At 39.5% G+C, this 27,261-nt stretch overlaps 1 protein-coding gene across 2 annotated transcripts in view; it reads left to right on the top strand.

Annotated features, from left to right (window-relative positions):
• The window catches only part of LOC129740647 (homeobox protein B-H1-like), a 48,371-nt gene that overhangs the window by 2,435 nt on the left and 18,675 nt on the right, over positions 1-27,261 (top strand). The window lies entirely within an intron of this gene.

Genomic DNA, 27,261 nt, shown 5'->3' with positions numbered 1-27,261 from the left:
ACATACTCGAAACTAAGTTCGGCAACCTAGTTCCAATTTGATCTTTTTTTCATACCTTTATTCGTAGCTACCCAAAATGCAGTGCCGCAAAATTGGCACAAATGAGTTTTGAACCATCGTAAGGAGGAAAAATGGAACTCACTTAAATTTCATAGAATCGAACTATGTTTTGAACCACGGTTAAACTTAATTTTGAGTACCAAAAAAGGAGCGTAAGAGAAGCTTAAAAACATCGAAAAATGGAAAGTGGACCTATTTGTTCGAAACATCGCCATTTCGAAAACCTCACAAATCCTCGATCCATGTGTTTTTCGATCTGAACTAATTTTTGGCAGTTAGGTCTAAGAGTTAACACCATTCTGGATTGATTTTTTCAGAAAAAAATAAAAATCCTTAGGTAAGTAGGAGAGATGAAACATAAACCTTGTCTTAATGCGGGGTTGGGGAAAAACAACGACAACATTTCGAAAAATATGTACAATATGCACTTTTCGAACAAGTTGAAATACCTCAGTTATTTGAGGAAAAATTTTAACAAAAAATTGTAGAAAAATGTAGCTATGAGTCAGTGTTAATATGTTTGAAAATTTAGGAAAAAAAATGCTTCAAGTGTGTGAAAACTACAACCGAAACAGTACTTAAAGTCAAGTTTCTGAGCCACTGTGCTTAGGTTATTTTTGAAAAAAAATGTCAAAAATTTTCCATATCTAGACATTTTTTCGTGGAAAAAAAAAGTTGATTTTAATAATCAAACAAATTTGGAATAATTAAACCTACTGAAATTTCAGTTTAGTTTAGTTTCATTCAAAACAAATGAACCAAATACTAGCTGATACATACGAAGGGACGCACAAATTCACAGAGATCGTCACAAATCATCAAGCTTCTTGGTGGTAAGAGCATATTGGGTATTATTTTCGAATTCAAAGTGACTTTTATAAACTGTCTTTTTAAGGATGAATAGATTGAATTTGTTCTTAAGTTGCCTACTAATCGTTTTATGTATCAAACAGGCATTCAAATAGGTATAGAAAACTTTGTCAAGTGTTTAGTATCACCCGGAAAAATCCATCAGCAAACAAAAGACCTCTCTTTTTCTATTCACGATCGTCTTAAAAATTAGTTCAATCGTTTAGAAGCTGTTGAAAATTTGAATCAGTTCTGAAAATGTACCATCGTGCAGCAAGCAAAAAGTGATTTTAACAATCACCAAGCATAAGGTTGCCAGATTGCCCAATTTTATCCGGGATTACCCGGATGTTTAAAACAAAATTTGGGAAAAGTCCGGCCCGGGCCGGTTGTCCGGATTTCGTTGAAAAAGCTCGGATTTTGCCCGGTTTTATTCACTTTGTTTTGCAAATCAAACAAAAAAAAAAACAAATTGTGTTGTATTTTTTTTTTCATTTATGCAAATCCGCTGACGAGTTTTGACGGAAATTTTTTTAATTTTTTCATGATTTTTGTTGAGCAAATGACCCGGATTTTGACCAAATTTGCCCGAGTATTGCACGAATGTTCGGTTGATAATTTTTAAATAAAATGCCCGAATTTTGCAAGGTTTTTAGATAAAATAGCCCGGATTTGACGTGATGAAAAAATTTTGGCAACATTAACCTAGCATCTCTAATAAGGCTGCGAGGTTTTGAGGATACGGCTGAGGCCAAAGAATCCCTTATACTAATAACCTAAATCCTAGTCCGCACTAGGCAACTTGAACTACGATTTATGTTGTGAGACGAACTTTGGTGACTGTTGTTGTTGTTGGAAATCTGAGACAATATTAGTGTCTCCCGAATAAAATGGGAGACATTGAGACCGCCTCGAGACGATCTGTCTCCTAGTGTGGACTAGCCTTTAGAACAAGCCCACTCGTGTTGGGAAAAAGTGGTAGAAATTTTGACATTTGGAGTAGCACAATTTGAAAATTGTACCATGCAAAATATTTTTAAGGTCTGTTCCGTCAATTTGTTTATACATCACTTGTTTTTTTAGAAATCCTGAAATTCAAAAATAGTTGGATTGCTATCACCAAAAAAAATCAAAATTGAAGAAAAATTGACGACCAAAGATCTTGAGAACATTTTTGCATCGTAAAATTTTCAACTAGTGCTTCAAATGTTAGAATTTCTTCCACTCTTCCCATCATGACTGAAGTGATGTCTCCATTCAGTGATGTCAACCTCCAGATTTTTTATATTTCTTCTAAACTTTCCAAACTTTTGAGTTTGGACACGGATTCGTTTTAAAATGGCAGAAAATGGTTCGAATTAGTTATTAAAAAGTGAGGAATGCTACGAAGATGGATGTCAAATAGAGGTGCCAGATGGTTTTGTCAAAAATCAGGACACCGCGTTGGAAAACATCAGGATTTTTCAGGACACCACTAACTGCAGCTCTGTTTAGATTGCATAACTAAAGGCAAAATACAGCTACTGAAGACGCCTCCAATTATGTAACTGATGAACCAAATTTGATGTTCTCATCATTTAACTTTAAATTCAGTTATATTAAAGATATTTTTTTTTATTCAAGACAAATCAGGACATTTTAAAGACCACTATTCGAAAATCAGGACAATTCAAGCGTTTTTTTTTTTTGAAAAATCTGGAGGGCTTCTCGAAAATCAGGACAAATCTTGATAAATCAGAACACCTGGCATCCCTGACATCAAACAAGAAGCTAAGCTGTCTACTGTATGAATGTTATAAAAAATGAGCATTTTTCCCTACAATGCAATATTTTGATAATGCGACCAAAAAAAGGTCGCCTCCAGAAAAATTTGCCATTCATAAATTTTCAGACATATTTTCAAAAACTTCCAGATTTTTCTGAAAAACAGTTGGCATCCAAGCCTCCAATCAATTGAAATACACGCTCAAAGCTTAATAACTACAAGTACTGATGTATAATGCTTTAAGCTTTCTACCTTGGAGGGAATCCGATTTTAGATGTTCCGCTTTACTCAAACATTTACGACTGATGCCCTATGATAAACAAAGCTGGGCTTAGCTTGGTCCTAAGCCTTGTATTGGTCTTCTTCAATTGAGTCTCTTGGTCCTACCTTCAGGAATCCCTATGATTTGCGAACAAGTCTGTGCGTTTTTGTGTGGTTTACAAAGCCGTTACGGCGGTTTCAACGAACCAATTTAGGCTCAAATCTTAGGAAATTTCATCCTTCAAGACCTTGTAAATTTTTTCGAGCCTCAAATTGTTAACTTGTTTTGTTCCATAAACACAAATAAAAAGTTTAAACTTATTGTCTCTTCGTGACAGAGTTTTAGTCAAAAGAAATGTATCCGTTTTTTTTTAAATCGTTAAATTTGATTCGGTTTCAGTCAATGTTGCCCTTAAAAACTTAATTTTTCCTGTGTCGTCAAATGAATGATATGTAGTCAGCAGCCCCAATTACACCTGTTATCAACTGGTTTTCCACTTTGTTTCCATTTTGAGTCGACCGATGGACGGCACACTGCTGTCTGCTTAATTGGCAAAGTTACACACAGACAGACAGACAACAACAAGGGAACATTGAGGGAGTCGATATGTGTACACAATGTATCACTACTAAACATGACTTTTACATCTAGTAGAAGGTAGTTTCCCCAAGCAAATACAGTCCATTGTTTGTGAGCTTCGTGAACCGAAACAAAAGGCTAAACCATTGAATGATACTGTCCGTCCGCCATTGTTAACTAATCGATTGCGTTTCATAGCGTTACTTTTTTTTTATCCTATTTTCTACAAACTTAAGACAATAAAACGCAAAAAAGAGGCGAACAAGCATGTAGACAGAATTATCTCGAAGAAGCGTACCAAATTTCGTTTCCGGTTGTCTCGTTCTCTCTTGCGTTCGTGCTTCTTGCACTAAGCCAGAAAGTCGACACAATTTATTAGCGTTGCTCATGCAATTTTCATTCGATAACAACAGCTCGCTTCTAGTCCGAGAAATCCTGCTGCTCCAAGGTGCGGTGAATTAAAATTAGATTAGTGATTTACAAATGAGATATGATTATCTCGCATTCGCGCGCGCAATTGAGGCATTTTCGACTCTAGGTCGCAATTTCACCAAGTTTTTTTCGCTGTCTCTCTCGTTCGTTCGCTCCATCTCTAAGTCGGAGTTTCGTGGAACTTTCGCGCTTAATCGCGCTCTCGGAAACCACTCGGTTTCGTAATTAAAAATGCTAACTGATTTAAACTGTTTCTATCTTTTTTCTCTGTTGTTGCTCGTACACTGGCTGATTCATAATTTAATTCCTACCCGAGGCATTCAACCATTACGGTTTGAGACAAGATCTCATTAGGCCCGGAGGGTGATCTACCGCGAGACGCGGAAAACTGCCTGTCGATGAGGTGCGGCGAGGAAACCTCTTTCGGTAGTCATGGTTATTTTGTGTGCGAAAAAAAACCGCGCCACCACGCGGCACGTGTTTGTTTCTGCGTGTGTTAAAACACCACACCATCGCCGACTTTAAAAACACACCACGCAGACAGCCTAGACAACAGAAACAGAAATCAGGCGAAAACAACAGGAATAAGAGGGGAAAAAAACGAGCTCGGCAACTGTTAACAAAACAGCATTAACGAGCTTCTAGTTAAAGCAAATTTGCTCTCCTCGGGGTTTTCGAAAGCCTTCGTTATCTCGATTGGGGGGAACAGAGAAGCGGGGAAGGGATTCATGTCTTGTCGGACCCGTTGCCCGAGATTGGGTTGTACTGATTAGCATCATTAAAAACTAGAACGTTGCAAACGCTTCGTGGTAGCTAGGAAAAACTACTCTAAAAAGCTCAAAAGATCATTGGAACAGCTTACGCCAAAGATATGAAAAAGATCATCTGTAAGTAGCCGAGTTCAGTGTATTTATGCTTTTGCAAATAGTAAGAGGATTGAAACCAAGTTGGCACTTAATTAATGATGGACGAGTTCTGGGGCATTTTTCAAACCAAATGATAATCTCACGTTCTCGAAGTGCAATAGCTGACAACACACGGTGTAATACTTATCAAAATTTTCTTCGGACGAAGACAAGACAATTAAAAATCGATACTATTCTTTGATTCACGATGACAGACTGTCATGTTATTTGTTTTTCGAGGGTGCAATAAAGTGTTGCAAGTTTATTTCAAGAAAAAATCGAGTAAAAATTGAGTTTTTCCTTTTCTTGTTTTTTAAATTAACCTGGAAAATGATTTAAACAACTATGAACCAGTTTCCGAGTTCACCATATGCTTTTGCAAATGGTAAGAGGTTTGAAATCATGTTGTCGCTCAATTGATGATGGAAGAGTTCTGGAGAATTTTTCAACCCAAATGGTAATCTCACGTTTACGTAGTGCAATAGTTGACAACTTAGATGTACCACTAAGCAAAATTTTCTTCGGACGAAGACAAGAGCCTTTAAAATCGATACTTCTTGATTGAGGGTGACACGAATGACATTTTGTTTGTTTTTCAAGGGTGCAAGGAAGTGTTGCCAGTTCACTACAAGCAACAATCGATTCAAAATTGAGAATATTTTTATTCTAATTTTCAAATTAACCTGGAAAATGTTGGTAAAACTATGAACCAGTTAGTTCAGCATATGCTTTTGCAAATAAGTGAGAATTTCAGACCATGTTGTCACTTAATTGATGATGGAAGATTTCTGGAGAATTTTTCATACCAAACGGTTATCTCAAGTTCTCGTGGTGCAATAGTCAACGACATACGATGTACCACTAAGCACAATTTTTTTCTGACGAAGACAAGAGCCTTACAAATCGATACTTCTTGATTCAAGATGACACGAATGGCATTTTGTTAGTTTTTCAAGGGTTCAAGGAAGTGTTGCCAGTTCACTACAAGCAACAATCGAGTCAAAAAGGAGTTTTTTTTATTCTTATTTTCAAATTAACCGGAAAATGTTTGAAAAACTATGAATCAGTTTCCGATTTCAGTGTATGCTTAGCAAAAAGTAAGAGGTTTGAAACCATACACCGTGTGTTGTCAGCTATTGCACTACGAGAACGTGAGATTACCTTTTGGTTTGAAAAAGGCTCCAGAACACTTCTATCATTGATGAAGTGCCAACATCAATGATAGGAGTGTTCTGGAGCATTGTTCAAACCAAACGGTAATCTCACGTTCTCGTAGTGCAATAGCTGACAACACACGGTGTACCACTAAGCAAAATTTTCTTTGGACGGAGACAAGAGTATTGAAATCGATTCTTCTTTTTGATTCAGGATGGCACTACTGACATTTTGTTTGTTTCTTGAATTGAATACCTCAGGAATAAGATTTACGTTTTTGTATGTGTGTCAAAATATAATTTCAGACAGTTTAAGCAGAACTGGACGGACTGATTTGGCTCAAATTTTGATCTGAAGCTAGGGAATATTGTCCTTCAAAACGCTTATTCAAAAATATCTAGAGTTATTTTATATAACTCAAGACAAATTATTCTGGAAAAGTTTTGGAGCACTTTTCGGACCAAATGAGAGACGTAAATGCTAATAATTCAATTACAAAGCAAGCGTCAGTTGAAAAGATTTCCTAGAGCCAAAAACTAGAAAATGTTCCATAAAAAACTGCTTCTTGTTTTATTATGACACTGTTTACAGTTTGTTTTCCTTAGGTACAAAAAAGTGTTGCCAGCTCAAAGGAGTTTTTCAATATACAACAACATTGTTGATTTTTTTTAACTTAAACGAATCTTCTGAAAGTTTTAAAAGAGACTTTTAAATGTAGAAAGTATTATGTTTTTTAACAAAACATTATTCATATTGATAACCTCGCAACATAATTCCAGACACTTCACACGGATTTGGACTGGCTTAACTCAAGCTCAACTAATGGGAAACATGACACAACACAATCCAAATATTGTTTTTGAAAAAAATTAACATGGAAATTCTGAATTTTTCAGGAAACATGATTTACCAGTTATCAAAACATAATAAACTTACTCGATCAACACCAATTACCGACTTAGAATGGCACTGCTGTGAGTTTAATTTCTACAGAACAGAAAAGTGTTTCCAGCAAACATGAAATCGTATCAGAAATGATAGCTTTGGTCGTTTACAATGATGTTGCGTATCATAATTCCAATTGCACAGTGAAAAGATCGTATAAAATGTCGTCTGAAGTCAGTTTAAATCGGATATGATAGGAAATCCACCATGTTAAAAATTTTGAAATGATTTCGCTCCTGCGCGGGCATCAATTGAGAAAATTTTCGTCATGTTCTCTCTGCAACAATATTGACCATTGAGAGAAATATTTTCGCTTTCAACGATTTTAAGGCTATGAGAGCAAAATTTTGGGCTATTTGCATTCTTTCGATAGGCACGAATAAGATGCCGGATAGCGCTCAATTGGTGTAGTTTGCATCGCTTAAGAAAGAAACAAAATTTATGGGTGTATATTGCCTCAACTTTGGTAGGTAAATGCTTTTTTTCAACTTTCATACGATCTTACTATAATGTATATGGAACGTGTATTAAAAAGCATAAAAATATCGCACAAAAATGTTTGCTGGATTCCAAGTCTTAAAGGATATACAGTAGAGTGGCAGCCGGCCGTATACATTTTGTAGATTGGCCCAAAATCTGACCTGTGCAAAGTTCCAGCTCATTCGGACTTGATTTAGAAGAGCCCCAAAGCCTCAAAGTTTTGAAATTTTGACCCTCAACCCTTCAGGTTCAAAAGCTGAGGACTTTTCCCAGCAAACATGAAATCGTATCAGAAATGATAACTAAACTTCAGATGGTAAGTCCGCCATGTTTGTAAATTTTGAAATGATGTTTTCATTTCTTCCTCCCGCACGGGCTTTGAGTGAGAAAATCCTCGTGTTACTCTCTCTGCGATCAGCAGTGCAACCAGATGGAATGCATTCTTCCGATATGTACGAATGAAGTGTCGAGTAATGCCTAATTCATCGCTATAGAAAGAAGTGTAATTGATGTGCTACAAAAGTGTTTAAAGTTGTTACATATTGTTCCTTGGTAGTGAGATATTGATGGAGCATTTTTCAAACCAAACGGCAATCTCCAATCTTCATAGTTCGATGAAGAATTATTTTTCATTTTCAGCGAAAGTATTGCATAAAATGCTCAAAAGTCTAGCTATCGCAAAGAACAGGTTTCTAGGCAGTTTCGCAGGGTTGAAACTGAAACTGTTGTACGATTTTTTTATGAGACATAAAAGTGTTGCCAGTATATAATGGGCCTGGGATGAATTATCCAATAAGATTAAAATTCCCGAAAAAAAAAGTTTATTTTTTTGGGATCAGTACTTTTTTGCACGAAAATTATTTTGAAAATAAAACGGAAGTCAAAATATGAGACATAAAAGTGTTCCCAGTTTAAATTTTTTTAATATCTCTTATTTTTAACGGGGAAAAAATAAAAAAAAAGTAAAAAAAAATAAAACGGAAGCCAAATGACTTGTTTAAAATTTACAAGCACCACATTATGATCGAAAGTTGTCTCAATCATCGCTGACACCTTTTCAAATTTTAACCATTTAGTTTAATAGCAGACGCTGATGAAACCATCGGAAGTGACATCAGTCATTCGGGTGACTTTGTAAAAGAGTCAGGTACAAAGTGCCTTCCCAAAGAACCCACTGAGCGTTTAAACACATCTAATTGTCAGTCGAAGGAATCGTTGTTTGCCGAAGGGTGTCTCTTGCAAAGGTGCAATCTGATCGGTTCAGTTCACCAAATATTGACAGGGTTCAAGATGCCGCCGCCGTCAGTCGCTCAAAAATCTTAATCGAAGGAACAAACGGCGAGGCGCAAAAAAAAATCGAGCTTCATATAAGTATGATTCGTATGAGTGGCGTGCATAAATATGACTGCATTAATAAGGTAATTACTGGTGTAGTGCGTATTGGGCAGAGGAAAATGAACACACAGTAAAACAGAGTGGAAGAAGGAAACAACGCAGAGCTCGAACAAACCGAATGAATATGAATATTAACACCCGAACACCCGTAAGTGTTCGTGTTCTTTTTAATTTTCGACCAAGCCGACCAAGACTCCATCCAAAGAGCCAAATCCGTCGTTTGATCTTTCAGCGCGGCGTTTTTTTTTGCTGTTTTGCTGACTGAACCTACCTAGTCTTGTTTTGCGCTGTGTTTCCTTTTTTGCTGGTTCTGCCCGTTTGTTGTTGTTGCTATTTTCGCGCATCGGCCGGAACAACAATGCGCGCAACTCGATAAGCTTGACAGGCGTGAAGTGTGTGGTGTATAGTCGGTAATATCCGTTGGCAAAGGCAAGCTTTAGCGTTAGCTTGTTGTAGCTGCTGCTTTTTTTTTTGCTGCACCGGTTTCGGCAATTGATCGATGCCGAGCTCCCCTCGTTGTTGAAAGTTACATAGATGATGAACAGCCTTTTTTTAGTGGATTTGGTGGCGGCTAGCGACAAGGTTAGGCCGATTATCACCTGTCAAAAACGGTGTCCGTTTAGGGAAATAGTAACACTGGAATTTGGGGAAATGTTAAAACCGAAAATTTGAACTTTCAACCGAAAGTTATTGAACACCACTAATGTGTAATGTCAAAATAAAAACAAAAGCAATTACACTGAATCAAATCGAGTAGTAATTAATGATTGAAATTTAAGCAATTTAGAGATTCACTTTTGTTGGTGTTTCGATACTGGGTGGCCGTAATAAGTTAGAATCCGCAATGGCCGTCACTGTAATAAGTCGTTGTGGAACCCCCCTTAAATAAAAAAAAAAATAGTCAAAGAGCTTCCGAAGAGACCAAAGATCAAGCAGCCAAGCAGGTAAACGCGTAGCAATGGCAAGGCGCTTAATTGGCTTGGCACGACACCCCGATCCCAGCCAGTCAGCCAAGGGTGGTGCAATAAATCATCATAATTTCAGACTCTAATAATCTGGACGGCAGCTCACAGCAGCTTATAGACGTTGAATGTTCACAGCTTAGCCCCGACAACCAACTATGAGTGTGAGTCATCTCATCGCTCTCGGGGTTGAGCAACTGGTTTTCTAGACTAGCAAATTAATTGGTCGACCATTAGTGATAGTTGCCGCAGCGGCCTACTCTGATGGTTTGATTCTTACTGCCTGAGTTTTTGTTGGCCGACATCGAAAAAAGTTAATTTGGGAAACGGCGCAGATTACTGCTCTGTTGTGAGATCACATCGCACCGCGACCATCCAGAGGGGGAAATTGAAACAATAACGTAAACAAGACACCTAATCTGCCAACCGCGACCTTCGACCGAAACCTCATCAATCTCTGCGCCTTCGGATAATGAGAATCTCGTCCAGTTCCCAAAGAATTGCGCTCGAAAAAGGCAACAAGAACCGAGGGAAAACCAGAAGCGAAACCACGTAGCACCATCATCATTACCGATGAGGCGGCCGTCTTTTAATCGAGATCAAATTTCCACTCAGCCTCCGCGTTCTGCACGGTAGCCATCAGGTACGGCAAAACCGACGGTAAATCTGCATTTTGCACCCCTTCGGCTTTCTGGGAAAATTGGTGCCTTGCGGCCCGAAGAAAACTGCGAGGCAGCAACGCAGCGGCAGGGGGTAATAAATCAAAATCCAATTACCGAAAATATGATTCGTCCGTCATCGTGTCCAGATCTCAGGGATATTTGGAAAATTTTCGATCAACCGCACGATTCGATTATCCAGGTGGCGTCCCGGCGTGAGAAAAACACCAACTTTATCGCTACACCGAAGTTTTTTTTCTCTCAAAATTCCCGAACATCCCTAAGGATGGTGGTGCGATTGATACTACTCCCTAAGCCTATTAGTTATTGATGCCGAACTTTTTTTTTCTTCAAACTTCGAAACAGTAAAAAAACGTCCAGAACCTTGAAATAACACCTTCCAAAGCGTCCGATTCGATACACCCGGTTTTGGATTGATCCAACAACAATTATGTTATTACCCAAGCTTCGGAATGCTTTGTTGAGTCCCGGTACCGAAAAAAAAAAACCTGAAAGTCGCTGCTCGTTAATCAGGTGATTTTCTGTCCAGACTCCCGGGTGTAGCGAATTTCTTTCGGAGGGAGAGTCATCAATTCGTCACGCATGGCAACACTGTCGGTTCTGGCAACACTGCTGCTGTTGCTGTCAGTAGTTCGGAGATTGCGTCTCGGTGCCTTCAAATTAGCATGTTGCGCACATGTCAGAGCCGAAGTAATGAGTACACCCAATGACGTCCCGGTGTCGGTAAAATTCTGTGTGCGGTAAAATCCTGGCTACTTCGATTGAGTTTGATTTCTTTTTTTTTTTTTTGTTTTCGCACGGTTGAAGACTCGAGAAATGGCAGATGGCGGCCGCCTCGCGGTAACAACAAAAACTTTGCACATTTGTTGATCCTCCATCGACGAATCGCGTTGAGAAATGACTGTGGAATGTCTTCTGTGTGGATCCGTCCCATTAGCCACGCTGTCTGTGCCAGGAGTGATTCATTGCGCCATCATCCGGAAAACCAGTTGACACTTCCTAAGTCGATAGCCGTCATGTGACAGAAAAAAAAAATCGCAACAGGTTTTGCAGTTCGACAGTCCAATCTATTTGGGCTGCTCACACCTGATCGAAAAAAAAACACAGGAAAGCGCCGCCGCTCATCGGGTTGTCAAATTTAGAAGCCCACGTGCTGTGTTTGCAAATTTTATGAGTACCGCTACAACGATCATCGACAAGACTACCAAATGAAAGAATTCTCAACTCTCGTTTTCTTGTCTCTCTTACCGAGTCGAGACATTCTCTCACCTGAGCAAGGAAACCTCGGTTGAAAATATAATCAACCGGTACTAAAGTGATTAAGTCAATCAATGAAAAATTGATGATCTGTCGGCGAGGTTCTTTGAAGTTATTATGGCGGCAGCGGCGGTATTTCTCTTCTTTTTTTTCGGAAGATCTCGCTAATAAGCCTTGATAGGGTTGTAAATCCCTTCCCATCTTCCACTTCCTCTGCCTCATGTCTTCGATTCTCACAGTCAGTCTCAACCCAAACCCAAAGTCCCGAAGCAAAGCCCCGGTTAATTATGATGATATATTTTAATAATTTTTCGCCTATCACTTTGCGGCGGCCTCGGAGGAAAAGCGGCAGCCTTTCTCAAACCCATTTCAACCGCTCTGATGCTGATATTTTTCGGTATCCGTGTGCGAACTCACACTCGCTTTTTTTCACAGCTCGAGAACGGAGGGAGCCCATGCCATAAACCGTGCCTTTATGGTGACTCAATCGACCTTTTGTGAGACGTGATTTGGATGTTCCATAAATTACGTACCGATGGAATATTGTTAAAAAATATTAGCTTTGACCCAGTTGTTAGCGCAAATAACAAATAGTCCGAAACATGTTTCCTGATAATTTTTTTCCAAAAGTTGTATGTACAGGGTAAAAAATTCACATGAAGTCTACATGAAAAAGAACATGGATATTTCACACTGTAAATATAACCTGAGAGAGAAATGAGAGCGTACGCGAATTTTCAGGTCAATTTTACATTTCCTTTTTGTCTGAGTGTTTGTTTTTCGCTTACATAGTCAAACTTGATTACAAAAACCTGATTCTGATTAAAGTTTCGGAAATCAGATTCAGATTTCAGATTCAGATTTCAGATTCAGATTTCAGATTCAGATTTCAGATTCAGATTTCAGATTCAGATTTCAGATTCAGATTTCAGATTCAGATTTCAGATTCAGATTTCAGATTCAGATTTCAGATTCAGATTTCAGATTCAGATTTCAGATTCAGATTTCAGATTCAGATTTCAGATTCAGATTTCAGATTCAGATTTCAGATTCAGATTTCAGATTCAGATTTCAGATTCAGATTTCAGATTCAGATTTCAGATTCAGATTTCAGATTCAGATTTCAGATTCAGATTTCAGATTCAGATTTCAGATTCAGATTTCAGATTCAGATTTCAGATTCAGATTTCAGATTCAGATTTCAGATTCAGATTTCAGATTCAGATTTCATATTTCAGATTCAGATTTCAGATTCAGATTTCAGATTCAGATTTCAGATTCAGATTTCAGATTCAGATTTCAGATTTCAGATTCAGATTACAGATTTAAGATTCAGATTCAGATTTCAGATTCAGATTTCAGATTCAGATTTCAGATTCAGATTTCAGATTCAGATTTAAGATTCAGATTTCAGATTCAGATTTCAGATTCAGATTTCAGATTCAGATTTCAGATTCAGATTTCAGATTCAGATTTCAGATTCAGATTTCAGATTCAGATTCAGATTTCAGATTCAGATTTCAGATTCAGATTTCAGATTCAGATTTCAGATTCAGATTTCAGATTCAGATTTCAGATTCAGATTTCAGATTCAGATTTCAGATTCAGATTTCAGATTCAGATTTCAGATTCAGATTTCAGATTCAGATTTCAGATTCAGATTTCAGATTCAGATTTCAGATTCAGATTTCAGATTCAGATTTCAGATTCAGATTTCAGATTCAGATTTCAGATTGAGATTTCAGATTCAGATTTCAGATTCAGATTCAGATTTCAGATTCAGATTTCAGATTCAGATTTCAGATTCAGATTTCAGATTCAGATTTCAGATTCAGATTTCAGATTTCAGATTCAGATTTCAGATTCAGATTTCCGATTCAGATTTCAGATTCAGATTTCAGATTCAGATTTCAGATTCAGATTTCAGATTCAGATTTCAGATTCAGATTTCAGATTCAGATTTCAGATTCAGATTTCAGAATCAGATTTCAGATTTTCAGATTCAGATTTCAGATTCAGATTTCAGATTTCAGATTCAGATTTCAGATTCAGATTTCAGATTCAGATTTCAGATTCAGATTTCAGATTCAGATTTCAGATTCAGATTTCAGATTCAGATTTCAGATTCAGATTTCAGATTCAGATTTCAGATTCAGATTTCAGATTCAGATTTCAGATTCAGATTTCAGATTCAGATTTCAGATTCAGATTTCAGATTCAGATTTCAGATTCAGATTTCAGATTCAGATTTCAGATTCAGATTTCAGATTCAGATTTCAGATTCAGATTTCAGATTCAGATTTCAGATTCAGATTTCAGATTCAGATTTCAGATTCAGATTTCAGATTCAGATTTCAGATTCAGATTTCAGATTCAGATTTCAGATTCAGATTTCAGATTCAGATTTCAGATTCAGATTTCAGATTCAGATTTCAGATTCAGATTTCAGATTCAGATTTCAGATTCAGATTTCAGATTCAGATTTCAGATTCAGATTTCAGATTCAGATTTCAGATTCAGATTTCAGATTCAGATTTCAGATTCAGATTTCAGATTCAGATTTCAGATTCAGATTTCAGATTCAGATTTCAGATTCAGATTTCAGATTCAGATTTCAGATTCAGATTTCAGATTCAGATTTCAGATTCAGATTTCAGATTCAGATTTCAGATTCAGATTTCAGATTCAGATTTCAGATTCAGATTTCAGATTCAGATTTCAGATTCAGATTTCAGATTCAGATTTCAGATTCAGATTTCAGATTCAGATTTCAGATTCAGATTTCAGATTCAGATTTCAGATTCAGATTTCAGATTCAGATTTCAGATTCAGATTTCAGATTCAGATTTCAGATTCAGATTTCAGATTCAGATTTCAGATTCAGATTTCAGATTCAGATTTCAGATTCAGATATCAGATTCAGATTTCAGATTCAGATTTCAGATTCAGATTTCAGATTCAGATTTCAGATTCAGATTTCAGATTTCAGATTCAGATTTCAGATTCAGATTTTAGATTCAGATTTCAAATTCAGATTTCAGATTCAGATTTCAGATTCAGATTTCCGATTCAGATTTCAGATTCAGATTTCAGATTCAGATTTCAGATTCAGATTTCAGATTCAGATTTCAGATTCAGATTTCAGATTCAGATTTCAGATTCAGATTTCAGATTCAGATTTCAGATTCAGATTTCAGATTCAGATTTCAGATTCAGATTTCAGATTCAGATTTCAGATTCAGATTTCAGATTCAGATTTCAGATTCAGATTTCAGATTCAGATTTCAGATTCAGATTTCAGATTCAGATTTCAGATTCAGATTTCAGATTCAGATTTCAGATTCAGATTTCAGATTCAGATTTCAGATTCAGATTTCAGATTCAGATTTCAGATTCAGATTTCAGATTCAGATTTCAGATTCAGATTTCAGATTCAGATTTCAGATTCAGATTTCAGATTCAGATTTCAGATTCAGATTTCAGATTCAGATTTCAGATTCAGATTTCAGATTCAGATTTCAGATTCAGATTTCAGATTCAGATTTCAGATTCAGATTTCAGATTCAGATTTCAGATTCAGATTTCAGATTCAGATTTCAGATTCAGATTTCAGATTCTGATTTCAGATTCAGATTTCAGATTCAGATTTCAGATTCAGATTTCAGATTCAGATTTCAGATTCAGATTTCAGATTCAGATTTCAGATTTCAGATTCAGATTTCAGATTCAGATTTCAGATTTCAGATTCAGATTTCAGATTCAGATTTCAGATTCAGATTTCAGATTCAAATTTCAGATTCAGATTTCAGATTCAGATTTCAGACTCAGATTTCAGACTCAGATTTCAATTTTTCGATTTTCAACTCAAATTACGATGCAAAGAATCCGTTTTGCAATGTTTGAAAGACCCCGTGCCTGTTAAGCTGAGTAAAGCAAGCAGACTTAATTATATTTGCCTACTTTAATCAATGGTCTTACAGTTTGTCAACGAAAGCCGATGGCTTAATCGCTCTGCACAGTTGATTGCGCAAAACTAATCAATTTTGTCACACAGTGTGAGTACCCGTTTGCATGTTCAATCTCGACTGTGCTTTGTATCGTACTCGGACCTGAAACAGGTCATCGCTCCGGATTTCCGAAACGTGAACCCGTAAATCATGCGCTTGTCCGAAAACGTTAAAAAATGCCGAGCAGAACATTTCCCGGCAACACATGCCGCATCTTGTTTTGCAACCGCGAGAAGTGCGCGCGAGAATTCCATAAATTCTGACCATCGGCAATTAATCATCTGCAACTCTCTCGATTCGGCCTGCCGGAATATCGACGGTTTGTGCGCACGAAAACTCATTAACGCTAGCAACAGCAAATTAGATTTGAAAGCGGCGGCTTCCCTCAGTTTCACCGCCGCGCGACTAAATGAGTTTATAATTTGCTTGCACAGTCAGCAGCGAGCAGACCACCCCGATCGTCGATCGTCACCGATCGTGTCGGTTTCAAAAAGGTACCCACCACCCAGACAAGTAGGTACTCACGATCACGAGTACTCGCGTTTAGAATAGGAAACTAATCAAAACTGCTACCAGGGAGTGAGCAAGCGGCTGACCCAAAAATCTGCAAGGTCACTCGTCGAGCCCAATCGATCCGAAGCAGCCCTCCCATGCAGAAACGGCGCAGCATGAAACAGGGAACCATGAAAAAGAATAAAAACGGCACGGCGCGATAGAGTTATTACTTCGGCATTGATCTCTCCCGATCCTCGCCTCACACACCTGATCCGAAAGAGGCGAAAAGGCGGCTGCAGAGTTGAGAAGCTTCAACTCACCGATCCAGTATCCCAACAACAACGAAGAACGGTGGCGCACGAGAGCGCGCCCAAGATCTCCGCCAGAAGAACGAGTTCGGGGTGAGAAACGGATGGGCAACAACAAAACGGAAAGAAGAACAGGCTGCTCAACCCAACGAGGCTCGTTTTGCGTTATACGGTGTGAGGCGGCTCCCTTTGATCTCCTTCCAATTAGCTCAGCCGACACCTCGAGGCTCGAGCGGTGTTGGCCTTTGATCAACCGACTCTCTCTCGACCAAGACTTGACTCGAACCAGACTCTGAACTGGTTGGTAGATTTGAGAAAAGGCTCTCCCGGGGAAGTCCCCCGGGAGGCAGCAGCCTCCACTTTCCGTGTGGTGTGGACCACACTCGGTGAACGAAACTTATTCAAAACACTCCAACGCTGCTTCTCTTCAGTTGAGGGACCCAACATCCCAACTCAAGCCAGTCAGAGCTCCACCCAGCTGGTCGTTCGTTCGCTCGCGAATCATCGATGATGGTTACCGAAAAGTGAGAGCGCCCAAATCCAGTAGGACCAGGGATCGGTAACCTGTGGCTTCTGGAATGTGAACGCTATTCAGCTTCTAATGAAACTTTGTTGAATTAGCTCAAATAGTCAATTTAAAAAAATGAAATGTTTAACTTTTGATTAAAGTGCTGCAAATTTTTATATCTTGCTATCCCAAAATAACAAGTGACCGACCCCTGCACCAGGGGTCAAACTGCGGATTACACTCTCGTCCACGCTATTATGACGTTTATTGAGGCCCAGTAGTAGTCCGATTTTCCGAAGCCGCCCGAATCAATGAGTCGCGGTTGCTTCGCGGCGGCGACTTCTTCTGATCAAGCAATGTATTTGTCCTAGGCACAGCGCCGCGCCACAGAACAAAAAATCTCCAATTTCTGCCGCCGCCGGAAGAAAAGAAAAGAGGCGATGATTTAGATTTCACAATGGAATTATCAATGGGCTAATAGCTATTAACCCTTCGTTTCATAAAGTTACAAATATGCAACAATTAATTAAAACTGTTCTAAACTTCACATTTAGCTTAAAAGTAAATTTTTTTTTCGATGGGAATAATATTTATAATTTCAAGATCACGTTCAATTAAAAAAAAAATATTTTTAGTGTTTATAGGAACCAAAAAAACCCACTTGAATCTGAAAAATATGGAATGTGGAAAAAGCCTAATTTTCAAATTTTTGGCTTAGTGTAATTCATATTGAGAATTTTTTTTCGACTCAAAAAAAATATTTTCGTATTCCCACTAAAGTAATTTACATAATAAACAAAATTTGTGATTTTTTTTTTGTTTTTTCTCTGATATAATGGGTTTTCAATAACTGTTGCAAATATGCAACACCATGCAACGGTAGTACCCTAAGTAGTTATATGGATTCCATAGTTTGTTTTCGAAACTTGCATCGTTAAACAGTGTATTTGTTTCCCGATGACAATGTTTTCGTTATAAATGATTTATTATCATGTTCAGACCGTATTAAGAGGGGGGGGGATGAGAAAAATTGCCCCCCCCCCCCCCTGAATAAAGAGGGCCCCCGAGGTGAAAAAAATAAAAGTTTTGCTCTAAACCGTTATCAAAACTAGAAAAATATTATAAAAAGTTCAAAATTTATCAAACTTTAAACTAGGACGGGTCCGAATAATTAACTTATTTGGGATTTGTAATTCAGCGTATGTAAAACACATTATTTTGATTTTTTTCCGCTGCCCATTGGTATAACAAATACATATTTTGAATAAAAAAAAATGTCGGATGCCTTCACAACTTGCAAAATAAGCATACACCAATTTTCAAAAGTTCTATATTATTCAACGTGATTCAAACTCAAGTACGGGGCTTTATCCAGAGAGTTTAAAAATCTAAAAACAAACAACGAATACGCTTTTTTATTTTTCCACTTGAAAATTCAGTACTATCTGCCAACATTCGATAACCGAGGTTTGAAGTATTGTTTTGCTTTTTTTTTTTCTTAGAGATGAAGGAATGATTTGATTGAAAATTACAATGCTCATTATTTTTTACTAAAGTATGAGCCGTTTCTTATTATCAATCGACGAAAAATGCTCTTTATTTATACTATTTAACCTTTTCCTGGAAGCTCTGGAAGTTGATTTTAAATTGAAACTTTTTGTTCTCGAATTTAGTTTTATTTTTATTTCTTTTTTATTCTTAAACTGATTTCAAGTTTGAATTCTAATTTTAGAATCATGTTCCAAATTCTAATGCTCATTCCGAAGAAATCTTTATTGTTCTTTTAATTTTGCCAACAAATGATATTTAATAGTTTAATGTAATTTGTAATTGGATCATTCCTTCAAAACTAAATTGAGACTTTGCTCTTCAATATCAAGTTTGTTTATTAAAACTGGCATATAGTTATGGTATGATTTAAGATTAAGAATCTTTATCAGAACCAATTTAAATACGTTTTCGGAATTGATATGTGTTGATTTGTTCAAGGTTATGTTCAGAAAAGTTGTATAGGTAAGAAGCTTTCCATTTTGCCGCCGGTCGTGGCCTAGAGGATAGCGTTCCAGCCATCTAAGCCAGAGTCCATGAGATCGAATCCCGATCACGACACATATAGTGCTCTTTCCGTGGTCTGGTGGTAAGATGCTAGCCATAAAATCCTTGAAAGATGTACGCCTTAGAGTTAAGTAAATTAGATCTCTTCAAAGAAACATGAAGTTTCACTGAGATCCTATATGTGTGTGTTCGTTTTTTAGCACCTTCAAGCAAACGTAAGAAATAATTTCCTCAGTAGGTGGTATTTTATCGCATAACTACTCCTAGCTAATTTCTCGAGAGTCTTTGTAGTCTAGTGGATAAGCTGGTGCGAGTCTGGTTCCGATGTGCCAGGCTGGGTTCGATTCCCGGTATCGGCGAGACAACTTTTGGGTTCGAATCCCATAAGAAGCCGACAGGTAAGATGTGTTTCCTCTTATAACTGATTATATGAATGTTTAACCAGCTGCCAGCTGGCCAGGTATATGCACGGATGCCGGAATACCTCTAAGTAACCTGATTGACTCGTTCTTCCAAAATATACCTACATACGAAGCCATGGGGTCGGTTCCAGAATGCATGAGAGCACATACTTAGGCAGAAACTGCGGTGAATCCGTGCACCCATGGTGGAAAACCAACATACATAACTACTCCCAGATAAATTCTTAACTTTCCGGTGTCCAGAAATCTAGATTTGCGAAGTTCCTGTGCGAAAACTATGATTAGTGCAAAAGAAATTAGGAATAAGCATTTATTTCCAGTTGTCAAGTGTGAAGAAAAAAAGGTGTAACCGTTTCATGTTGTTGCAAATATGCAACAATTAATATTTTTGCTAAATAACCGAATTATGTGAAAAAAATATTTTTTCCTTATTTTTCCCTTCATGTATTCATCATTGCGCACTATTGAGAATTTTTTCGAGAAAAAATAAAAAATCATGAAATGAAGGGTTAACAGGTTTCCCCGTGTGCCTTGCTTGTGTCTAGTTTTGCCTCTCTCTCTTTCTTTCTCTAGGGCGATCGTGCGAAGATGATTCGTCCATCCACACGGGGGCTTTTGTTGGTCAACCTTGAGTTTGGAAATCTTTTGTCCGCGGCTTTGGTCGGTCCATCGGGATAGCATCGGGTTGAGGGCGGCAGTGGCGGCTTAAATTAGGTGTAATGTGAATGTAAATTCGTTAATTGTATCGCTAAAAGGGCGTTGAATTGACGGCGCGGCTCCGGAGGCTTTTGATCATCTGGCCGCCACGGTTGACAGGTGAATTTTTACGGCTTTTAGCCGGCCGCGCTGCCGCCGCCTTTTAAGGCCAGATTTCCGGTTGTAATGGGTTCTATTTTTACTGTGAATGGGCTAAATGGGTTTTAAATTTCTTTTCTTTTCAGCTATGGTCTTTAACCAATATAAAATCGGATCAAAACTATCGCTAAAAGATCGTCGTAATCCGTCTTTAGCAACTCACTAATCCCTCGATGACAAGTGATCAAAATATCTCTCAAATGTCACTGATCTTACCGCTGCCAGCGCCGGCTGTCACTGAGCTGTCAAGCTTAACACCTAGGCAACAAGGGATCACATTGATCCGACACCGCTGTCCAATTTGTCTACCACCCATCCATCCATCCATCGTTGTTAGAGAGAGGGAGAGAGTGAGCGATACTCAAGTATCATCATTGCCGCCACTGGACAGCGGCGCAGCGCAGGTCCCACGGTACCTTTTGAAGCTCTGCTCGCGGGAGGAACCACTTTATCGCAATCGATTATCTCGTTTGAGCGATCGGTCGATACCCATCTTCGGTGGACCGAAAAGATCATTTTTTTCACTCTTTTTGTCCGGCATACTCGTTCGTTTGGACCCGAACCACGGCCTTATGAATGAACATCAATTATTAATTTGTTAATTGATTTCTTTCTTCTTGCTGCCAGGTCGATGGACCTCCTGCACTTTCCGCTTCGGAATACCGAGTACACTTAGGTGAAATTGTGCTGAAGAGCTATTGACCTCCGTCTCTCTTTGAGATTGGGAAGTATTGTTATTATCACTCAAAAGTTTTGGGGCACATACACACACAAATATGTGGTAACGGCGGCCAGGTTCCTTTGATCTCTTTGATTGGCCGACCCTCACCCGCTCGCTGCCCCGTTTGGTCAAAGGAATTCCGCCCCTGGAATAATGATATGCGTTTATGATTGCGCTTCTTGTTTAACATCCGAACGGATTCCCTCACTCATCGCGCAAAAGAAGTTCGTTGGTGCGAAAAAATTTATGAGCGGCGCTTCTCTCATTTACGCCCGAAAACAAATCCAAACGGGAGAGAGAATACTCTGGGATCTGATTTTCGGTTTTCGGGCACTTTTCTTTCCATTTCGGAAGGTTCTTACCGAGGAGACCATTTAATACCGGAGCGGCATAACGGGGGCCCTGTAATTAGACAGATCGGTTCGATTGTAGCCGGCCGCAGTCCGGTTTCTAACACTCAGAACCGGCAGGAAGCGGCTCTTTAGAACTCTGCTCTCTCGGCTGAGGTGTTGGTTGCGTTTTTACAAATTGAATTTGACGCTAATAAGATTGCGTGGATCAGTGAGGTGTTCTCTGCGGTCTTTGCCGCCAAGCCGATCACAACAAAGCTCGCTCGTGTTGACGTTTATAACGATAATTGAAGGGCCCCATTTTGCCGCAGCTTGTTTTCCCTCCGGGTCCGAAAAAAAGGCTTTTATTCCGGAAAGCTCTCATTCGAATCAGGGCAATTTGAGTGCTTCATTTTTAGGGAAAAAATCTACATCCAATGGAATTTGACCGATCCATTCAAAACGGATCGATTGTTTCGGAAAAGAAAAAAACCTGTGTACGGAAACCTCGGCGGATCCTATAATTATGTTTATTTATGATCACTTACCATTAGCATGTTGGTTGGGTAAATAGATTCTCCAAACACGCACACACGAGCGAGCGGCTTTTCTTTGGCGAATCGTTTGGATAAACCACACACGGTAGCCGAAAACAATAAACGAAGGTAAACAAAGAACGCACCACAACAAAACCTACACAACACAACAACCGGACGTGCCTTCTTGCTTGGGTTTACTGTTTACTTGACCGTGGGAGCGTTTGCTTTGCTGCGGGATTCTTCTGAAAACGATCCAAAAACGCCTGCTTAGATTGTTCGAACTAATTTTAAAAATAAAACTTTTCGGATTCTGACAACTAGAAAACCTATATATTTGTCGATACACACTTTGACATCTCCAGGCAGCAAAAATGTAAACACATCGGCAAATCGTCCCCATGGGAAATCGCTGAACACAGTGCGAGTGAACACAATACTCACTCGGAGCCGTTGATGATGAGCTTCCTCCGCGTTCGCGTTCGTGTCAGCGATGACAGATTAAGTGGGTGCTAAACGATGACGGTTAGCGATGAAGGTACTCTCGTCGCTCACACACTCTCGGTGCAAGTGTTATCGATTCGGCTTTATTGCAGCGGGAAGTTGAAATTGATAACTGTGCGTTAACCTGTCGCTCTTTTTGACACTTGGAAACGCAAACATTATGTGTCTGTCGAGATAAGTTGACACCCGGGCATCCCACCCATACAGACCTAACCTACAAAAAGCGTGAACGTAAATTGAAAAATTGACAGCTAATGGTGCCACAAATTTCGTTCGCAATCGCTGTTTGTTGTTTTACGGGTTTTGTGCGCGAGTCCGACCGGAACACATCCCGAAAATAGCTGCTCTCTCTAATCGTAAAGTTCGATTTACGGTTCAGTGCGCTCGTTCGCTCGCTCATTTACGATCGTGGACTGAATGGAAGTGCGAAGCAGCGGCAAAAGTAGCACTCCCGACATGCCCACCCTCATTTCTCGGGCTCTCGATTGTTGTTTACGACCTTCCGGAGGTACTTTCGTGTTTTCGCACCTACCGCCACTACCATTTACCCGGACCTTCGAAGGTGCCGTCATGAGTTACGACCGGTCATCGGTGTACAAACCGACACGGAAAAAATAATATTGAAACACTAGTTCTTACCTTTTCTTCTGTGGCGGAGACGATTCATTCATTTGCTCGATCCAGAGGCCCTGCCTGCGTCCGTTACTCCCGAGTTAGTTAGGTATATATGACCCCGCGTAATGGGCAAACTTCCGGACACACCGGTGTTTTGTTTGTGTGTGGTCACTGTTTCGGGAGTGATCATCGTCGCTCTTTGAAGTACCAACCAACCAACGAGCTGCTGGCTGCATCGCTGCCCTTCCCGACACATTTGGAATGCATTAGTGCTGCCGATTTACTATGCGAATGCTAAGTAATGGAAGGCGAACTCTTTGAAGCTACAATTTGAAAGGGGCGTTTTGCCTGTGCTGACCAAATCAATCGGTCCATTTTGGAGTTATTAGTTATTCAGGTCATAAGGGAAATATAGGTTTTCGATTTTTTTTGTTTGACTTGAAGATTCTCTAACTAAAGAACACTAAAAAACTGACAGACTAGATTGACTTTGCTTAGCTGAATTTATGCTGTGAAAAGTTTTTTTTTTTTTTTTTGATACCAAAGTAAAGTGAAGTTATTCAAAAATTATCACATTTGGTCCTTCGAACCGGATATTAGCTTACTAATCACACACCTTTTCAGGTTGTGCTGATCTCCTCAGCTATCTTTAGGGTATATCTCAACTTCATGACAAATAACGACACACTTGACAAGAAGTGTTGTGAAACGATACATAACTGTAAACGTAAATTAATAAAAAAAAATAATCCGCTGTGAGAGTTCAACATTTTCGCTGTTTTTTTCAGTACATTGAAGGTTTTTGTCAGTCATAGCAATCTGATAATCTCGGTTAAGCGCTGTCTTGTCGTAACATGCTTTCGAATTTTCTGTTGAAACAATGCAAAGGGAAAACATTTAACAGCTCGTAAAACGAGTGACTCTGACATGCCATCAAATTAACCGTTATTGATCCACCACCTACCTAATAAGTAAACAAAAGACCAAGCTGCAGCCGCAGCTATAACACCAAACGACACCATCAACCCAAAAAAAAAGTGTCAGCGAGATACGCGACCAAATGAAGAATAATTACTATACTTTTGGGCTATAAATCAGCCGACACGCAGAACACTTACACACAAACAGACAAAACGGACACGCAAACCCACAAGAACAACAACAGAACGGTTCTAAGCATCGCACTACACTACACATCATTTGACAGATGACAGAACGCCGATTCGTTACGGGTTTGGAGTGGGGGGAAAACGGGCCACAAAAGACGAGTTGCGAAGCCCCCGTTTACTGTTGCTTACTGATGCCTGAAATCGACTTAGTTTGTTGTTGTTGTTGATGTTGTCGTGTTTCTTCTGCCGGTGGTTTTGTTTGCTCACTCTACTGTACCGAAATAAAGGTGCTGCTGCTGCTGCTGGGTTGGGAAATCGGCGTCCCATCGAAGTGGGCTGTGAAGTTGAAAAACATGAACCCGAGAGAAAAAAAACGTCAATGTATTTACATTGGCGAGGGGGATTTATTATTAAATGGGAACAAATCTCACGATAAATGTTGGGTAGATCGAGAGCCAGCAGGGTGAACAATTGAGCAGAGCGTGTAGTTCTTCAATCGGTAACAACAGTAAAGCTCCGGGGCTTTTTGGGCGGGCGGACGGAAGTGATGGCCGCGGGGAGAAAGTGAGCTGATTGATTTATGGCTGACTGGCTCCCTTTTGGTTGCTTTTTTGCTACCAATAACCATCGCCAACAGCGACCAACAACAACGGGTGTGAGTCCGAGGGAACCCAAAGGCGCAGTAGGCCTGTATTGGGTGAGAGAAGCGCAACAAACAAGAGCAGAGAATTAGTATCGATTACAGCCGATTGCTTGGATCGATGGATGCCGGTGTCGACGAATGGTTTCGCGCTACTGGATGGATGAATGGTAGGAAAGTCGGGGAGATAACAGGAAATTAATTGGCCAATAATCGGGCGGTATTAAATTTATTGACTTTTGCGCTGATGTAGTGTAAGTTTTTTGATGAAGAATGAGGGTCGGCATTTTTTATTAGTCAGTAGGCGTTTGCGAGGAGAAGGAGGATTGCGTATGAAAATTTATCACCGCCAGGAGATTTTGATGTGCCGCCTCATGGTTGTCACGGGAGGCTTGGCGTGGTTGACAGTTCGGGTGGCTCCGTAGGGCGATTAGTTGAGCCCAGCGTGATTCACACGCACACGACGGCGACGCCCGCCCAGCAAGATTGATTAGGCTTTGTGTGAGCACAAACTCTGGCCAAGGGGAAGGTTGAAAACAGGAATTGAATTCCTTCAAGCGCGAAACCGGTTAACACAATGGCTTCGTGGTACTCACTAATTTTTCGTTTACTTTTCCTCTACCTGTTTGGTGACGAAGATGACGGCACGGCAGCCATTGTTCGAGCAAAGGTAAATCTTCCACCAACCAAAAGGAATGAGCTTCGTGAATGCAACCGCGAACGAGAAACGGCCAAAAGAGAGAAAAACAAACAAATGCCATTAATAAAATTATTGAAAAGAAAACGGGCAGATGCCGCGGTTGCGATAAGACTTCTTCTACATAGACTCAGTGTTACGACGACGATGAGTGGACACTAGGTACGCATCGTTGCCGAAGGAATTCAGCATGGCGGCGGCCCAGCGTAATGGCGTTAAGGCGAGATGTCGACCATAAATCAACCAATGAAGTGGAAATTGTCTCAACGCGGCCGATTCCATTCCAAAACAAACATGAGCCCTGTTTGCTCCAACTGAGCAGGCGAGAAATTAGCGGCCATTGACGTGGTCCCATTTAGCGGATTGATTGAAAATTTACTGTTCTTCTTTCATGTAGGCTGCGGGCTAACCAACTAAGCGACTCAATCATCAGCTGGCGAGCGCGCGGAACAAATCGATGCGGTAGAACTTGCTCGATCGTGCAAAACCGGACCGGAAGCAATTGCCCACGTTTTGTTTTTTCCCTGGGTGGGCTCGCCCTGTAATAGGACCCGAAGCCGAACAAAACCTGCAACCTTGAAGAAAGGGAACAAGTTCCCTTACAAAAAAAGAAGGTTACACTCATCTGCCAATCTTCATTCCATGCGTCTCAAGAAAATCCCGCATGTGTGACAGCCGTAACGAAAACAAAACGGCATTTGCATCCAGCCCGGCGACGATCGTTTCTCCGTCCGAGTGCATGGGTTCGGTTCGTTACGGCGCGTTCCGACCGCAATCGGCTCTTTTTCGGTTTTTGGTTCGTTATTTCTGATTAAATGGCCTGTAGTTTTCGTTACGGTTGCCATCGCTACTGCGTGCGCTGTTGTCAGGAAAAAATATCCAAAAACGCTTTGATCCCGAAAGGATTCCCGAATGCGTTGCTTTGAAGCAAATTGCGCATCATCAATTGACTATCGTTTGAAAGCAATAAAATGCTGGTAAAGTTACAACCAACAACCCTGGCTCTTGACTCTTCCGAGTCACTTCAAGTGGTTTGCATTTTGAATGATTTAAACTACCGACGCAACGCAATTCGTCGCTTGTTTCTTAACTGTAATTGCTGGAACCAATTTTCAAATGCTTTTGATGATTGAGTTTTAAGATAATTGCCCTTCGAACGAATTACAATCACTTGTTCTTAACAGAATATGACATCAGTTCTGTCATGTCTGTTAACGTTTTTTAAAAAAAAAAGTTTATCCCCTGAAGAAAACACTTATCTCAAGTCTAACTTATGGCATTGTTTACATTAAAATGGAGTTATGTTTGCCTTAACTTATGACAAAAACTTGTTAGCCGAATTTAACTGAAGCAAAACAAAACTTTTTTTTTCAGATTGACCCCAGAAAGAAATCTCTTTGCCCAATATGAGCGAATCAATCCCTTATCGCAAAAACTCAACCTGAGTTCAGCTTATTGTACTGTGAAAAAAGCAGAGTTCAGTAAGGTTTGCCGCCTGAAGAAAACACCTCAACCAATTTAAGCTCATGGTTATGATGCCGAAAAGAAGAAGTTAGTTTACTGAACAGAAAAACAAGTGATTTGTGCTAGGATGATATTACCTGAAACCGTGTTAAGCTTATGGGCGTATTTTTAAGATAAAAAAAAGAGTTAATCCAAGTTCATTCGATGTCAAAATCACTTTAGCCGAGTCTAGCTGTCTACAACTTGTATTTTTCCTAACAACTGTCCTAT

Source organism: Uranotaenia lowii, chromosome 1 (genome assembly GCF_029784155.1).
Source record: "Uranotaenia lowii strain MFRU-FL chromosome 1, ASM2978415v1, whole genome shotgun sequence".
Classification (NCBI taxonomy): Eukaryota; Metazoa; Arthropoda; class Insecta; order Diptera; family Culicidae; genus Uranotaenia; species Uranotaenia lowii.
Note: the sequence above shows the minus strand (reverse complement) of the source record. Positions and strands in the feature narration are given on the sequence as shown.